The following is a 19,243-nucleotide window of genomic DNA, read 5'->3' as shown; positions in this document are numbered from 1 at the left end:
TAAACAGAGTGGGTACCAGTGGGTCAGCTAGTTTCTGCTTGAAAGAACATTTAATACAAATCTATTCTGGATATACTTGTCAGAAAAAACGGCACAAAGGTGGTTCTCAACGTATCATATCCCAGGTTCCATAATGAAAACATCATGAAGTCAATTCTCTCCACTTCCATATAAGTTTTGACATTATAATGGCTGTTTATTGGCCACAAACCACGAATCAAGTATATGTTTCTATGGATCCTAGACCCTGTCTGTTTTGGTTTGCCATGTCAAAGATCCAGCTGCTATAGATTGCCTCTTTCTGCAAATTAAATAAGTTATTTTCTTAATTAATAAGACTTGAAGAGCCACATCTTGCCATCTTTTGCTCCCACCAAAATATCATTTTGGAGTTTTCCCTCATATCTCCAAACTTGGGCCCACGGGTAATCGCACAATGTTTAGGAACTCTAGTAGTTGCTGTTTGTAGCCTGTGTGTATACCCAGGCCTCACCATTTCTGTGCATGTCTGAGGTGCCCTCACCCTGATCCCTGGAACCTATGCATATATTGTTACATGCAAAAAAAAAGAAAGAAAGAAAGGATTTTCCAGGCGTCATTAAGGTTATGGACCTTGAAACAGGGAGATTATCTTGGATTACCTCGGTGGACCCAATCTTATCACATGATCCCTTTAAAAGGGAGAACTCTCTCCAGCTGAGGTCTGGGCAATGGAGCAGAAAGGAACATCAGAGCGATTCAAAGCATGGGAGAGCCACTGCTGGTGGGAGGTTGCATGGCAAGCATGAGAAGGAATGTGGGAAGCCTCCAAGTGCAAAGGACCTCAATCCTACAACTAACTGCAAGGAACTGAACTTGGCCAACAACCTGAATGAACTTGGAAACTGGCTGATCGCTGGAGCTTCCAAGAAAGAATGCAATTTAGCTGACACCTTAACTGCAGCCTTGGAAGGCTCGAAGCAGAGGATTCAGTTGAGTCAAACGGTACCCTGACTTACAGAACTATGAGATGATAAGTGGGTGTTGTTTTAAGTCACTAAATTTGTAGTATTTTGTTGTTGTTGTTGTTGTTTATAGAAAACGAATACACAGACCAATCATCTCCCATTGCCAAGACCTCATCTCTTTCTCTGGCCCAATCTGTCCAGAGCCCAATCTGTCCTCTAGGATGCAAGACAGAAGTGTCAGGGAATTGATGACAGATGGAGAGTCAGAGATACGGGACACACATGCCAGCTCCCTTGTACCTTCCATTGCGTAACTTGTTGGGGTGTGCTCTTTACTGATGCCCAGATTTTCCTGGCAGGCCTAAGCTACCGTGGCCCGTATTAGTGACATACTTGAGAATGCCTTTTTATTTTGGCTTTCTTCCATCCTGCATGTGATTTCCCTGATCTCTTCTGATGTTTCTTGGAATCACTTTCTAAATAAACTATTAAAATCCATGTCTCAGGGTCTACTTCTGGGGGGACCCAAACTAAGGCAGCACTGTTCTTCCTATCTCATCTCTTCTGTAAATGTAAATCAGCTGATAGTTATGAGAACAATAATAATAGCTCCATTTTTCCCCCCAAGAATTTATGTTTTCACGATAGTAAGCATTTTACATCCATCATCTTTAATCTTCTCAAAAAAAACACAACATGAAGTTGGAACTGAATTATCCCGAGTGGGCAAGAAAACAGATTTAAGGATGCTACAGAACAGCTCAAGATTTCACAGGTAATATGCCGAGAATGATTCACACCGTATCTCTGTGATTCTAAAACCTCTGCTCCTACCCAATGCTATTTAGCCTTTCTCAGGCCTTCTGTATTTCGATGTATAAGCTTTGCAGTTCACAGGAATCGTTTTATGAAATTCATTCCAACAGCTAATGTAAAGTATATACCGAGAAAGCAGCACTTCTCCGGGTTCCGTGGGACCCTGCTTGAGAAATGCTACATTTGATCACAAGGTGTTGGGGCTATGCCTTTGTCAGCGCCCTATCCTCGGCAGCTAGTGCCTGACATATTACCAGTGCATGTTTCCTGAATATATGGACGGATCTCTAATCTCCTCCATGGATTATACTTCCTTTTCTTAGCCACCCTGTTCACATCTCTTCTATCTCCTCATTTTCATTTTAATCAGTCCTATTATCTTCAAAGGCTCCCCTTAGGCACTTGTTGAAAGACTGCTTTGCCAGGTCAGTGGCTTACATTTTCCAGGTTGTACAGGGTTGACATAAGGTAGCTCTAAGCCTGAGGGCAGGCAGAAGAGAGAGATGAAGAGCAGCCAAGCATAGGACCCTCCGCTCTTTCGTATGAAAACTTTCTTCACTAGTGTATTCCCCAGAGGCTATGCTATAACACTACTGACGTAACTAAATATTTGTATGTGCTATTTTACTGTTTCATATAATCTCTCATAAGCAGCAGCCATGAATGGATGTCAGAATTGGGGAAGATCAAGAAATGAAAGGATTCACTCAAAATTGCACACTGAAACAATGATAAAGCTTTAATAACTTGCCCAGTGTCTCCTAGTTTAGGGCCCACAGTGAGCACCAAAATGTACTAGAGTTTCTTTTTAAACATTTTTGAAGAAATGATACTGCACAAATTCATAACGTCCACACAGGGTGTTTTTATAAGGAAATTACAAAGATCTTTATCTGTAGCCATTGAATAAACTACGTTTCCTCCCCCGCCCCCCGGAACCTATTATAATGTCTCCCCTGAATCAGATATGAGAAATTATTGAATAAGGTAGGAGCAAGGTATTATCTTTCCAGAGAAGGAACACAGAGAGACAACGAAGAAAAGCAGAAAATTAGCTCACATGAGACAAGTTTTACAAAATATTAAACACAGTGCCCGACAACAGCACGGGCTCCACAAAAGTGAGCCTTAATTATGTGGTACTGCTTTTCACAACTGGCATGCTGATAGTTCAAATAGTGACGGGCAGCCAATGCAAATGTGAAACAGCCTCACAGAGCTCGACTCCTAAGCCCTGAGAGACAGACTGGCGCCGTGCATGGAGATCCATCTGCTTTGGGAGCTCAGCCGAGCACTTAGCATCTTTGCAACTTTGACAGATGTATCAGCTTGGGCTGCCATAACAAAACACTATCGACTGGGCAGCTTCAACTACAGAAATTTATTTTCTCACAGTTCTGGAGGCTGGACGTCTGAGACCAGGAGGCCAGCAAGGTCACATTCTGGTGACAACCCTCTTCCTGACTTATCGATGGCCCCCTTCTCGTTGGGACCTCATGTGGCCTTTCCTGAATGCGTGCATGTCAGAGAATGAGCTGTCTCCTCCTCTTCTTCTCAGGCCCTAGTCCCATCGTGATGGTCTCACCCTTGGCGAACCACTCTAACCCTAATTATCTCCCAAAGGCCACCTCTCTGAATAGCACTTCTTTGGGGGTTAGGACTTCATGTAGGAACTCTGGGTGGTCACATACATTCTGTCCAACATTCAGTCCAGAGCAACAGGTTTTCACTTTCAGTTCTCCTTTGAAAATGGGGGCTTCAGAACAGGAACACCAAGTCTTTTTCTCCGGTTTTTTTTGAGAACTGTGTAAAGTGGCACATGAATGTGGATTTCCAGTAGTTCGCAAGGAATGGGAGACTGGCACAGTGCGTGTGTAATTTTATGAGTTTTGGTAAATGTATACACATGACTAACCACCACATTAATCAAGATAAAGAATTTTTCAATAACTCTAAAATAAGACTCTCTCTCTCTCACATTCTCATATATATACATATATACGTGTGTGTGTGTGTGTGTGTGTATACGAACAGTGCCTTATAAGATTTAGACATATACCTTTCTACCAATATATACAGAAATTCTCAAAGGATATGGATAGTAACCTCCTACTAGGCATAGAACACTGGCCTACAACATTTTGATAAACAGCCTCAATTAAGGTTTTTTTTTTCCCAATGAGTTATTGATATCTACTTCTTAGGAACATATTTTAGCATAGATTTAAGATCTTTGCTAGTATAGTATTTCACTGTCCTCTTAATATGATTCTGCATATCTACTTTTATTTACGGAGAGTGCTGGTTTTCACTAAGTTCTTGTTTTTAGTAAAATGTTTCTAAGCAGTTCTTGGTGTCTAAATGAGAAGATGATGACAAATTAGCTATAAAATCATCTGGGACATATAATGGTTAATAAAAAATCTGGAACATGAGGATTGGACCAAGTTAACATTATATATTGATGTTGAGCAGAGTTCATAAATCTAAGTAACTTGGCAAACAAACAAAGCAGTTCACTTAGAATTTTAGGAAAGAGCAATAAGAGAAAATAAATATTTTTTGCATAGCTTGCAGGGACTAACTATACAAAGGAAGTTCTATGATCCAATGCATATCATGGAACCCTTGCCAACAGCCTGGGTTAGCACAACCCTTCTAATCAGTCTTAGAAAAGATAAGAGAAAAATGTTCCTAGATAAACAAGAAGAGTGTTGTCATTGCTGAGCTAATCAAGATTTCCTCTTGCCAGGGTCAAAGTTCTATATAAACTGGCAGAAGAGGTAAAGTCAATGCAAATGACTCAAAGGTCAAAGTCAGAAGCCCTGGCTGAGCCAAAGCTAAGTCACCCACAGATGAGGATGGCTTCAGATGGAAATTAGTGGGTTAGTGTCAGTAGCTCAGCAAAAGGGACAAAAGGGACTATCTGCCATGTTAATCACTTACTAGCACGTGCTAAAGGCTCCATGCTCAGAGAAAGCAGAGACTTACATTTAATCATTCAAGTTTTGGTTATGTTCACGCAACAAAGTTTGCACAAAGTGGTGAGGGCTGTCTTCCCAAATTTTAGTGTGCATAAAAATCATTTAAGCTGCTGGTTTAAAAAAAAAATGCAATTTAAAAACACGGGCTTGGGTGCTGAATGGTCCGAGTTTTAATTTCCTGCAGCTCCCCTGTTAGCTATATAAACAGGATATGCTACTTAACTTTCACAGCTTTAGTTTATATCATATGTAAAATGCAGACAATGCCCATCTCACAGGGTTTTAGTGGAGACTAAATGCGGTCCTGGATTTACAATGTGCTGAATGCCTAGCACAATGCTGGCCTCCCATCAAACATTCAAAATATTATGGTGTGTTTGTCCTCTACCTCCCTACTGCCGTTCTCAGTTTCTCTTGGGTAAAGATAAGAGACACTGGATAAATAGATTCAATTCTAGAAATAAAAAAAGCAATGAGGCCCAGAAAGGATTTTTCTGTTAACACAATTCTGGATAGCGGACTTCAGGCTTATTCTGTGAGGAGGAGAATCGTGCCCTACCCAGGAGGAGGGTGTATTCTCTCGCCTAACATGAAAGACAAGAGACCCATCATGTTAACCTAGAAAGATGGGTAGGTGAGCACCATGCAGCAGGCATGCTCTTCTCTTGCACACCTGGCTGCCTCCATATCTTACAATCCTGGGAGCAGAAGTTTTGGGGCAATGAATTCTCCATTCTCTAGGGATGACTGAAGCTGTCATCTAAGGAGATTTGAAGAGAATATATTCCTCTCTAGAGATAAATGGCACATATCCTTATGTGAGACTCTATTTCCTGGTTGCTCGAATTTATCCTCCTGTTCATGTTGCTACTTTATACAGAAATGGTCAAGTGATGTTTCTTTTATTATTTTTTTTAAAAAAATTTTTTATCAACTGAATACACACACACACACACACACACACACACACACATTTATGTTACATGTTTACAAACCCAATTTGGTACCTAACAGTAAGCCTGAAATAGTTATAAGCACAATTTAAGCACTTCAGTTGATTTTTTAAAGAATACCACCATTTGTAAGCCAATACTTTTTAAAGAATAAAAACTTCTGCATACACATTTTAGTTATTGATTCTTCTTATTTTTAATGGAATAAAGAAAGTCTGTTGTCATAATCTGGTGGGTATAATTACCATAGACATTTTATCATGTTGCCATAATGATTTAATATAATTTTAATGTTTAATTCTTAAATATGCTCAAATACACTGCTCAGAGTCCTTTGGGCAATCACAATATGTGCTACAGATGCATGAGGGGAAAAGAGGAAAGCTATTAGTGTTTAGAGTTGTTGGCCATTTAAATCCTTCACACATCAGAGGAGGGATAGATTTCTTAGTACTGGAAAGCACAATGCCTACTTTCATATTATAGATTTGTGATTAAATTAAAACTTCACATTTCACTGGAAACTTGTACAACTAAAGGCTTTTGCAAAAGTGTAATCTTCATGCATTAAGTAAAACTTTGTATTTTTTTCTCCTGCTGATCTTTTTAATGACCTTATTCTAGAACATTACATGGTATTGAGTTTTGAAATGGCAGCAAAGGAACAAGTCCCTCAAAAATCAATTCCATTGATTTCTATTCATGCAGATGCAGAAAGTTTTACACTGGTTGATGTTCTTCTTTCCAGGTAGATCAGAGTCAGACTGAGGACCAACTTTGTACTTTCTGCCCAACCCCCTTCCCCTGATGTTTCCAAGATTGTCTCAGAATATTCTTGAACAAACAACATGACATCCAATCTGTCCAGTGATTTGTTTTCTTTTCTAAAAATTTGAACATTGCTATAATAAAATGAACTATATTAATGATAATAATATAAAGAATTATATTATTCAAATACATTATTCAAATTATACAAATACAAATAATAAGAATGTAGTACAGTTCTCTTTCTCTCTACGTGGTGGACCGCTCTACACAGTCTGTGCTGAGTGGTGCCAGGGAAACTCCTTAGTGACGCAGATTTGGAATCAGACACGGCCATGGGAAAAATGGAGATACTTTGAAAGCAAAATGAGAAGAAAGGTAGAAAAGACAACATCTGAAGAGGCAGCAGAAGAAAAAGAAGACGTTGTTTCCCCCCAAGCTAAAAAAGTTAAAAAGAAAGCAGGGCCTTCTAAAGTTGACATGAATTCTCCTAAATCCAAAAAGGCAAAACAGAAAGCAGAGCCATCTCAAGACAACATTATTTTTCCTGAAACCAAAAGTGTAAAAAAAAAAAAAAAAAAAACCCAAAGGAGCTCACTGAAAGGAAAGTTGTTGCTTCTAAAACTAAAAAAGCAATAAAAAATGAAGAGCCTTCTGAAAAAGAATTAGGTGCACCTAAGCCCAAGAAGATGAAGCAAGAAAAGGAAATGAATGGACAAATTGGAGGGAAAAGCCCCAAATTGAAGACGGGGGTCTCTCATTCTGGACCCGAATCTAACTCCAAGAAAGCTGCCAGTGAAGAAAGTAACAGTGAGTTAGAGCAGGAAATACCTGGGGAACAGAAAGAAGGAGCTTTCTCTAATTTCCCCATATCTGAAGAGACTATTAAAGTTCTCAAAGCCCGTGGAGTGATCTTCCTAGCTCCTATACAAGCAAAGACATTTCACCATGTCTATAGTGGAAGGGATTTAATTGCACAGGCGCGGGCAGCAACTGGGAAGACATTCTCCTTTGCCATCCCTTTGATGGAGAAACTTCTGGGAGAACTGCAGGACCAGAGGGGAGGCCATGCCCCTCAGGTACTGGTTCTTGTGCCCACAAGGGAGTTGGCAAATCAAGTAAGCAGAGACTTCAGCAATATCATAAAAAAGTTGGCAGTGGCTTGTTTTTAGGGGAACGCCCTTTGGAGGTCAAATTGAACACATGTGGGATGGGATTGATATGCTGGTTGGGACACCAGGTCGTATCAAAGACCACCTGCAGAATGGCAAACTAGCTCTCACCAAACTTAAGCATATTGTCTTGGATGAAGTTGCCCAGATGTTGGATATGGGCTTTGATGATCACGTGGAAGAGATGAAAGTGTGGCACACAAGAAAGATTCAGAAGATAATCTCCAAACACTGCTTTTTTTCTGCAACTTGCTCCCATGAGGTTTATAATGTTGCCAAGAACTACATGAAATCTACATGTGAACAGGTGGACCTAATTGGCAAAAAGACTCAGAAAATGGCACTCACTGTGGAGCATCTGGCTGTCAAGTGCCACTGGACTCAAAGAGCAGCAGTTATTGGGGATGTGATGCGAGCGTGTAGTGGTTTTCAAGGGCACAGTGTCATCTTCTGGGAAACCAAGAAAGAAGCCCAGGACTTGTCTCAGAATGCGTCCATACAGCAGGATGCCCAGTCATTGCATGGAGACATTCCACAGAAGCAATGGGAAATCACCCTGAAAGGCTTCAGAAATGGTGATTTTGGAGTTTTGGTGGCAACCAACGTGGCTGCACATGGGTTGGACATCCCTGAGGTGGACCTGGTTATACCAAGTTCTCCTCCAAAGGATGTGGAGTCCTACAGTCATCCTTCTGGGCGAACGGGTAGTGCTGCAAGGACAGGGATTTGCATCTGCTTTTATCAGCACAAGGAAGAGTATCGGCACAAGTGGAACAAAAGGTGGGAATTAAATTTAAACGCACAGGTATTCCTTCTGAAACAGAGACAATAACAGCTTCCAGCAGAGATGCCATCGGGCTTTTGGATTCTGTGCCTCCCACTGCCATTCGTCACTTGAAACAGTCAGCTGAGAGACTGATAGGGGAGAGGGGGCTGGGGAAGCCCTGGCGGCAGCACTGGCTTGGATTTCAGGGGCCACATCAGTAGACAAGAGCTCTTTGATCAACTCAGATGCTGGCTTTGGGAGCATGATCTTGGCGGTATTCAACTGAAATGCCAAACATTAGTTATGCTTGGACAAAACTTAAGGAGTAACTGGGTGAGACTATCGATTCCAACGTGAAGGGAATGGTCTTTCTCAAAGGAAAGCAGGGTGTTTGCTTTGACGTCCCTACTGTTACTGCAGCAGTAACAGAAATACAGGAAAAAATGGCATGATTCACGGCCCTGGCAGCTCTCTCTGGCCACGGAGCAACCAGAGCTGGAAGGACCACAGCAAGGGTACCGAAGCTTCAGAGGACAGCAGGACGGCAAGTGAGGTTTTAGGGGCCAGCGGGGAGGAAACAGAAGCTTCAGGGCACAGTGGGAAGGAAACAGAAACTTCAGAGGACAGCGATCAGGAGGTGGCAACAAAAGTAACAGATTCCAAAACAAAGGCCAGAAGCAGAGTTTCAGTAAAGCATTTGGTCAGTGATTTGAACTAGAAGATTTATATGGCAAAACAGAACTGTGTTTGGCAACAGGGAACTGAACATTTTTTTCATACAAAGTTAAAAGGACCTTGTGTTTCCTTCCTGACCACTTGCCCAGGCCCCATCTCTTCCAGAGAGACAAGCTTCATCTAAATTATTTCACTGATGATTGTCATTTATAACTTGATAGCTACTTCTATGTCAGGTGTTCCTTTTGAAAAGGTGTATGAATTTATTATATTCGAATGTATTGTCTATAGATCATGAGGAAAAATCAAGCATGTATCTGTCTATACTCTTGAAGTTGACCTGTCTTTTTAATTAAAAGTGTCTTTTAACAGTGTTCTTAAAAGAAATGTATTACAATGAAACATTTATGAAATAAGATAAAATGTGACACATTCATTGAATGTAAAACAGATATTCTTATACTTAAAACTATAAAGAGATACGCTCATTTCAAATATATCCAGAATCTGAAGGAGAAATGCAGTTTATGCATAGATTTATGTTTTCTAGTGTTCCTGTAGAAGTAACAACAGCATCTGTCTTATGCAGAACTGTAGTCAAGTTTGAGACCCTGACAAGTCAATGTCTTTTGACTATTTGCCACTCTATCCTGATGACTTCAAAATATATGTATCTACCTCAGACATTTCTGCTAAGCAGCAAAGTTGTTTATTGAATTTATTTCTTTATTATCTCTGCTGGGGGGTTCTACAGTCACCTCTAAATCAATACCTCCATTCCGCTTGTCATTTTCCACTACGTCCTTAGGCTGACCCTGATTTCTACTGTTTAATGAGTGGTATTATTATTGACCTCTTTAGCTAATCTCAGCCTCCTGGAGGTACCTTAGACACCTCCTCATATTCCACCCCAGCCCTGTTCTCTGCCTTATTTATACATTTGATTTATGGCCAAGCCCTATAAATTCTATCATATCTAAAATTTCCAATCCATTTCCTCTTTTCCATTCAAACTGAAACTACTTCAGTTTGGGCCTCCATCACTTGTTACCTGGATTGCTCTAACGAGTTTGTCATAGATCTCCCTGCCTCCAATCCTGTTTCTCTCCAATTTTTCCTTATGTTGTTGTCACGATGATCCTGGAAAAATGAAAATCTGGTCTTGTTACCCATTCCCCCTCCTCCCCACCCCTGGCTTAGAGTCTTTGACAGGTTTCCCTAATTCAGAAAAATACTTTAAGATAAAACAAGGAACGCACTATGAAATTTTGACTGAAATGAAGAGTAGATTGACCTCATTATCCTCATCTATGAAATACTAAGATTCTATTTGATTAAGGATTATCAATCTCCCAAATTTTACCACCATGGATGAAATTTCTATGCCTTGTGTTCCTGGCACCAGAACACCCATCTTCCCAACACCACCCACTGTCTCCATCTCTTCAATACTCAGCTTATAATATAGAAGACAGGGACTCAAAGGGTTACTGAGTCTCAGGATAATTTTAGGAAACTAATAACACCGTGGGACAGCATGGAAGCAGACTGCCCTGTCTCAAGGCTGACTCCAGAAGAAAACATCCACAAAGATTTTATAGATGACCTCTGACCACGTGGGTGCATTTCCAGTGTCCTTTGTATCCATCCATCTACATCACCACAGCTCAAATGTTGTAATACCTGATTAGTGTGGAGTCAATAAAAAGGCTTTGGATGGTGCTCACTTCGGCAGCACATATACTAAAAGGCTTTGGATGTTTGTCTTGTGATAGGATTTATCTTCCTGACATTTCAAATAGAACGTACAACACTAGCAAGTCAAGCAAGGTACTCCAGCCATCCCGACATGTGTCCGTGTCATGCAAATCAACTTGAATTTGCACAGCACATAGCAGCTACGAATCTAAAACTCAAGATATTAACTTGCATTTAAGAAAAAAGATAGAAGACCTGTACAACTAGATGAACGGTAACACTGACATGAGCCTGGGGCCTTTAGCATTTGACAGTCAAAATTATTATGAACATAATTCAGTTGTTTCAGTTCAATATGTGTTCCGTGTAGAACACATTTTTAAAATACAGCCATCAAAACTGGTTAAGTCTAAAGAACTCATAGGGCGTAAACATAAATTATGCAGACCCTATATGTAAATCAGAGTTTCTCTACCTTGGTACTATTGACATTTTTGGATGGATAATTCTTAGTCATGGGGAACTGTCCTGTGTATTACAGGATGTTTAGCAGCTTCCCCAGCCTCTACCCACTAAAGGCCAGCAGCACCTTCCCCCCGGTTATGCCAACCAAACAATGTCTCCAGACGTTGCCAAATGTCCCTTTTGGGTAAAGGGAGGTACACAAAATTGCTCCTGGTTAAAAATCACTGATGCAGGTGCAATACACGAGGTCTGATGATTACTAAGATTGAGAACTTGTTGCAACGATGTTGCTAACGTTTTCTGATATCAGAGGGATTATTCATTATGAATTTGTACCAACTGGACAAACAGTTAACCAAGTTCACTATTTGGAAGTGCTGAAAACGCTGCATAAAAAAGTTAGACGACCTGAACTTTTCACCAACAATTTGCTCTTGCATCATAGCAATGCACCAGCACACATGGTACTGTCTGTGAGGGAGATTTTAGCCAGTAAACAAATAACTGTATTGGAACACCTTCCCTACTCACCTGATCTGGCCCCCAATGACTTCTTTATTTACCCGAAGATAATGGAAATGTTGAAAGGAAGACATTTTTATGACATTCAGGACATCTAGGGTAATATAACAACAGTTCTGATGGCCATTCCAGAAAAAAGAGTTCCAAAATTGCTTTGAAGGGTGGGCTAGGTGTTGGCATTGATGCACAACTTCCCAAGGGGAGTACTTCAAAGGTGACCATAGTGATATTCAGCAGTGAGGTCTGTAGCACTTTTTCTAGGGTGAGTTCAGGAACTTAATTGTCTGACCTCAATTGTTTTTAGGTAAGTGACATATAATTGAGCTATTTTTCAATAGTAGAGAAGAAACACATGTTGACTCCTTTCTCATAGCATGGGGGTACTCATTATATTTCTCATGGAAAATAAAAATCATGAAGAATATGTACACAGTGGTATTTGTAACTCAATGAATAAACATTTTCTACTGTATCCTTGAGTACAAATATTTGAATAGAAAATGTTGGGGTTTTTCCTTCTATTGTTTAGCTCTTCATGATAAACAAGGGGAACTATAATATAAAGATATTAGCTGAACAAGGGTTAATGATAAAAAGTATACATAGAAATACAAAATGAATTCTCCATGAGGCAAAAAGACATGGAACACAGAGGACAAAGCAGGACAGGAAACATCAGATTCTTTCTACTCTATTTTGTTCATTCATTTAATGTATTGGCCCGAACTTCTTACTATGGGCCAAGAAATTTCTCAGTTATTTGCAAATATTAAATCACATAATCCTCCTCAAACTCAATGAGCCTGGTGCTATTAATATTTCTATTTTGCAATTGTGGACAAGAAGGCTCAGAGAGATTAAATTGCTTGAACAAAATTCACACAGCCAGCGAGTGGCAGGGCCAGAGTACAAACTCAGGCTATGGGGTCTGTGTTTTGGACGACTGCACTTCAAAAATGTACACTAGTTCAGGTTGCCTGGTCAAGGAAAACTATTTCTCTACTCAAAGCAATTATGGTACCAAATGTGTGCATTTTCCACACCAAACAATTCTCCAGTTTTCTACGGACACCTGCGGGGCATTCTACAATGTAATTCAATTCTGACACTAACTGCCTGGAGTTAGCACAGACCCCACAGAGTAAGGACTCAGTGCCACAAGACTGCCCCCACTTTGGATGCCTGTCACAGGTAGCAGGTCCCCAAGTTACCCACACTTCTGTCTGATTTGGCTACAAATTAGCGATTCCTATGACCCCCCTCCTCAGATATATAGTTTGCTATAATGGCTCACAGAACTCAGGGAAACACTTAATTTACTATTCCTGGTTTACTACAAAGAATGTGATAAAGAATACAAAGGAATAGCCAGATAAAGAGGCACATAAGGTGACATTCAGTGGGGTCCCCAAGTGCCGGAGCTTCTGTCCCCTTGGAGGTGAGTGTGTTACCCTCCTGACACATGAATGCATTCACCAACCCAGACGCTCTTCAAACCCCTTCACTTGGGGTTTTTATGAAGGCCTCTTTATGTAGGTATGATTGATGAAATCATTAGCCATTGGTGATTAACTCAATCCCCAGCCCCTCTCCCCTCCCTGGAGGAGACTGGGGTTGGGGCTGAAAGTTCCAACCCTATGATCATACAGTTGGTTCCTCAGGGAACCAGCCCCCACGCTGAAGCTATCAGGAGCATCCAGCCGCCAGTCATGTCGTTAAATATAAGCTCAGGTCTGGTTGAAACGGGCTTGTTATGAATAAGCTCCTATCACCCTTATCACACAGGAAATGACAAGAGATTAAACAGCTCTGTGCCAGGCACTACGGGCAAATATATATATATATATATATATTCTTGTTATGTAACTATCACATCTGAACACTGCCTTCAGCTCCTGTATTCAAACTCCGTACTGCAAACATTGAGAAGTTCATCTGTGTTTCTGGCCTGTCCTAAGTCAGGTTACCCCTGGGAGGAAAGAAACAAACCTCCACAGAGGTGGGCCTGGGGCTGCTGCTGGGCCTCCAGATTCGGACAGGTCTTTTCTATGCATGTGGGATATCAAGGCCTTGGACCAGGCCTGCTGGAGAGGCATGGAGAAGTGGCCATATACCTGATGACATTTTCTTTATTTCTTTGTTTGTAAATCTTGTATGCATTTGAAAGCAAAATTGCTATTTAAAGTTTACACCTGTTTATCAACATTGTTAGCTGACATCTCAGTGGATATGTAAAAGATGAGAAAAGGTGCCCATGGTCATGTATCAGATTCTAAACAGGTACAGTTGCAACAGGGACGTGTGCTGCTACCAGGGTTCTCAAGAATGAGACCTGCTCAGCTGAGCAGCTGCTGTTTCATGTCCAAACCTACAGATGCAAGACATACCACAGGAAGAGAGGAGTGGGGAAGGCAGCTGAGACCAGAGGATCTACAAAGACAGCTATTGCCTGAAGCTGCCGGACTCCCACAGCACTCAGATGATAAGAGACCACGTAGCACTGTCATTATTTGGATACTAGAAAATCTCACAAACCTGTGCCCGAGCCAGGAGCAGCAGCAGCAGCCTTCCAAGTGCTTCCACTACTCTACATGGGGACCAAAGATGGTTCATAATTCTTACCCGGCTCATAGTAAAGAAAGCCACAAAGGAAGTGATAATTCAGTTTCAGTGTAGTTGAATAAATGTATTGAATATCCTTGTTTCAAAGTAATTTTTTATGGCAATGTCTGCCCAAATCCATACACTCATCTAGACAAGCACATTTTTATCTCAATTTAATAATTCTTGCCTGTTCATGGTATGGACATTTTCCAATTGAGAAAGAAAATGTGTTTAATTACAGCTCAATCCCCACTGTATTGTTGAAGCAAAGATTGTACATATTTTAAAAGTTTGGTTTTAGATGTGAATGATCAGGCTCAAGAAAGAACAGGATGAACATTTAAAAATATTACATATAGTCATTTTAGATAAAATTACAATATAGTAATTTTTAAAGAAATAGTTTCTATTATCATTTTTGTGAATGGAAGTATATGAAATTACCTACTGGCACTTGACCTTGATACTCTACACTGGCAAACGTATGCTTATCAAATGATGAAGGACAGAAAAACAAACTGAGCCCAATGGTTAGTTTGGACAAAGAACTGTTAAAGCAGCTGAGGTCTACTGTGTTTCCTCATTCATTCATTCATTCATTCATTCACCAAACGGTTGTCCTGTTATATGGAAGACACTGTGTTATACGTGGTAGGCAATGAAGACAAAAATAAAAGGTCAAACTCACCTTTTAGAAAATCTATACATGAACTTTAGTCCTAAACTAAATGTGGTCTCATGCTATGAATACTATTAACCCATATTAACTCACACAGTTCTTTTAGTGTTCTTTCAGTTATGTCTGAGTATGACCTGCAGATAATTCAGTTGCAAAAACTGAATACTTTAGCTTGAGACCTAAAAATCATCCCCAATTAAACAGATTATTTGAATGTAAAAAAATTACATTATTTTGTTTTTCTGATGAAAGAGTTAATTATCGTGTTACATAATAACTGCATGACATTTGTCAATCTTTTTTTTCCATTTATTATTTAACACATGATATAAACTCTGTCAGGGTAGTCAGAAAAACAAAATAATGCTCATTACTAATGAATAAATGTTTCAGATAAAATTAAGTCCATTTTTAGAATCCTCCTCAGTTATTTTGTATCATTTTTATTCCAAAGAAAATAAAGCATAATGAAAAATGTTTATGATTTTTTTTCAATATAGGCATCCTAGTCATTTGGGATTGTAGTCTTACATAAAATAAGGTGTTAATTTGTATATTTCAATAACAAAGTAAGGCAAAGTCATGCAGTTCTCAGTGGAAAAGTTAATTTTAATGTAATAGAACAAATTAGCACTTTTAAGCAAGGTGGCTTAAAGAAGAGAGTTCTAAGCATCCCTAAGAAAATGACAGTGTTGAAAAGGAAGTGGAATTCAGCAGATGAAAACTAGACTGGCTCTACATTTTGCTTGGAAATGGGTGTTCTTGTTAAGATGTGCAGAAGCCCAGCTTGGTTTGTCTAAGTTATTATTTCTGGTAGCATTTAATCTTACCAAGTTTCCTTTTAAAAGTTTAACATTTGACATCTCCTGCGAGCAGGAAGAGTGACAGAAACTGTCAGCAATTTATTATTTTTATTATTCTTTTTTACTCCTGATGATATTTTCTTTTCACTGTATTTCATTAGTTTGCTCGAGAGAATTCTATTTTACGTAAAAAGGATCATGCTGAGCCTTTTAGGGAAAGAATGTAAGAATAGTGTTTGTTTCTAGTCACAGTATGTTTTTTATAGGATAATATAAACGGGTCCTCAGTCCATGGAGTGGAACAAGAGAAATAGCTTTAGTGCACAATTTATTTCTCTGGCACATACTCTCAACAGTGACTATATCACTGCCACCAAGTAGACAAATGAGTAGTTTCTTAAGATTTTTGTTATACTTCGGATCATTAAGCAATTCAGTCAGCATTTTCCCTGGGCAACAGAATATCATGTGAACATCTGAGTTTAGTTTATGAGAACATGTGAACGTATAAATGACTCATTAACAGGGCAATTCAAAAGCTAGATTTAAACATTGCTGAACGTTCTATTGGATAAAGACAGGCATTTATTTAATTGGAGAATGAGACATATGTGTCTATAGCCATGTGGCATGGTACAGGGTTCGTCACCACTACATTAACTGTGTGGTCTTTTGGAAAACGATATATTTAATTCCAAATCACTCAAACTCTGCAGCCTGTGCATTTAATTCAACCTGACTCTGTACACTTGGTCCACGATGATAAATGAAAGAGTAAACACTCTGATAGTAGAAAATTACCCACATATCAAAGTTTTCATAAGAAACACAAGTAGTAAAAGGCTTCTAACATCTACTGAAAGATCTCTCAAATTCTGAGAACTTGAGAAAGATGCTTCGAGTTAAAAACGGCAGCGAGGATTCATACATTCATTCTCATAGGCACTGTGTTAGATGCTTGTTGTATGCTGACACTGCAATTCCTATAATGTTTCTGGAAAGTAGGCACTGTTATTCCCACGTTAATGAGGGAAAAATTGAGTCTAGAAAAATCAGTAACAAAATCCGGATTTAAAAAACAAGGATTTATATCATTGCAAGTGGTAAGATGCCTGACCACTGTGCTGTACGCCTGAAGCTGAATAATAATGAATGTCAACTATGATTTAATATATACATAGTCACGGGATGTGGAGTACAGCATAGGGAATAGAGTCAGTGGAATTGTAACAGCTATATACGATATCAGAGGGGTAGTAGATTGGAGGAGGGCGGTTATCACTTTGTGAGGGGTGTAAATATCTACTAACTATTACATTGTATTGTACACCTGAAACAAAAAAAAAATTTGAAAAAACAAAACAAGTATTTAAAAGATTAGAATTCAAACCTGAATCTGTCTCACTCAAAAGTTTTTCACATTTCTATACTGTCTCTGGTTAAAATAATTTAATGGTGTGTGTGTGTGTTTGTGTGTGTGTGTGTGTGTGTGTGTGTGTGTGTGTGTTTTAAATACCTTCAAAATCCATAAAGTTTCTATAGCTTAGCTAAAAAGAATTCCTTTTTTCTTACTAAGTACTATAGAGCCCTGAATTCAGCTCTCTTAACAGCAAGTTATCAGATTATTATAAACCTTCAAGTTTCTGACTCACATCTACCACAGGAAGCCATTAGGGTCTAGATGAAGTTTATTCATTCATTTGCTCAGTAATTATTAAGAACCTACTATGTGCTACACATAGTCAGTGTCAGGCCTTGGGAGATAGTGCCCCTGCTATAATAAAGTTATTCATTAAAAAAAAATACAGCAACTTGAATTTGTATCTCTTCCCTTGTATTACAATCAATCATAGAATCATGAAATAACAATATTTTTTAGAAAGCAAAAACTCGCCTAGACAGAAATCAGGTGGCCAATCTTGGGTGAGGGGTAGACTTCCTAATTGTGATGACAAAGCTTGAAATCACGAAAGAGAAAGACTGAATGCTTTGACTTTGTACACGCTAAAAATATCGATATAAAAAAAAGTCACCATAAAATTACATGACACGCGCAAAACCAGGAAAGATATTTATAACTTATATCAGACCAATGATTTAAAAATGACAGAAAACAGGGCAAAGGACATAAAGAGCTATTTCAAGAAGTAAATTTAAAACGCCAATAAACCCATGGAACTGTGTCTTACTTGAACACAAGCAAGGACATGGAGATGAAATCAGTGATATGACCTTCTGCTCCTTAGACGGACACATATACAAACAGGTAACACCCAGCATGGATGGGCTGTGACCAGCGTCACTGCTTCATCTGGTGTTACTGTAGCCATTTTTTTTAACAATCCAATTGGAGAGACCACCTCACTGGCAAGGCATTTTTCATAGGCCCTGAAAACCTTCACCCTGTTTTGTCCTACAGAATAAATTCCAAGAGGAGGAGAAGTTAGGTGTGTGCGTGTGGGGAAGCGGGCATTTTTCTCTTTGCTAATCATCTCACAACACTCACTTTCGTGTGTTCCCTGCTGGAGCCTACATGCTGACAGATATGGAAAAGGAGAGGTATGTAATGATACATATACCTAAATATTTTCATAATTCAGAAGACCCTTCTCCCCGTTTCTCACCCACCCTGAATTTTCTGGTCACCAGGACTTAATCGCTAACATCAAGCAAAGCAACACTGTTTAAGTTGTCGATTATAAGTTTGAACACTGACGGCTAATGATTTTTTAAAGCTATTTTTATGTGTTCTGTGCAACAGAAATCCTTGTTGTTAGTTGTCTTCATTGGCATCATGCAACTGCTACGGCGGCAAACACTGCCAAGGTATCTTGAAGTACTTCTTTCTACTTTTCTGCTATGAAAAGCACAGTTCCACTTATCACAGTCTGGGGTCATACAATTTGAAGAACTACTCACTATATTATGATCACTTCAGCCAGAGGGGGCAAAGCCTTCTGTCAACTTATCGTCTACCCAAATGTTCAAAGTTATAATTAATTAGGAGGAAAGAATGTAGAGAACATAACATTTCAAAGATAAATCTAGTGATAGAGTAGTTCGGCATGTCATAATTTTTCTATTTCTATAGCAACTGCCAAATTCATGTCTGCCTACAAATTTGGGAAGTCATAGAAGGGGATAAAAAAAAAAAAAAATCTGGCAGTAAGCCAAAAAACGTATCTGACATTTCCATATTTGTTATAATGTGTCAAAAAAAAAAAAAAAAAGCTTCTACAATACTGTTGGACTCAGAGTGTTGAGAAGTACTGGACTCCTGAATATCTTTTCACCTCACTGTTTCCTGAGTGACTAGGAAGACATAGCATAGGTGATCCTGCTCTCACTTTCCCGGAACTCATCTTAGGTTCAAATAAATCATAGCATCATA

At 39.3% G+C, this 19,243-nt stretch overlaps 1 pseudogene; it reads left to right on the top strand.

Moving 5' to 3' along the window:
* The first annotated feature begins 6,682 nt into the window (after positions 1 to 6,682).
* On the top strand, positions 6,683 to 10,738 carry LOC109459405 (nucleolar RNA helicase 2; annotated as a pseudogene).
* Positions 10,739 to 19,243: the final 8,505 nt, after the last annotated feature.

Source organism: Rhinolophus sinicus, linkage group LG11, assembly GCF_036562045.2.
Source record: "Rhinolophus sinicus isolate RSC01 linkage group LG11, ASM3656204v1, whole genome shotgun sequence".
Classification (NCBI taxonomy): domain Eukaryota; kingdom Metazoa; phylum Chordata; class Mammalia; order Chiroptera; family Rhinolophidae; genus Rhinolophus; species Rhinolophus sinicus.
This window is presented reverse-complemented; position numbering and strand designations above follow the sequence as displayed.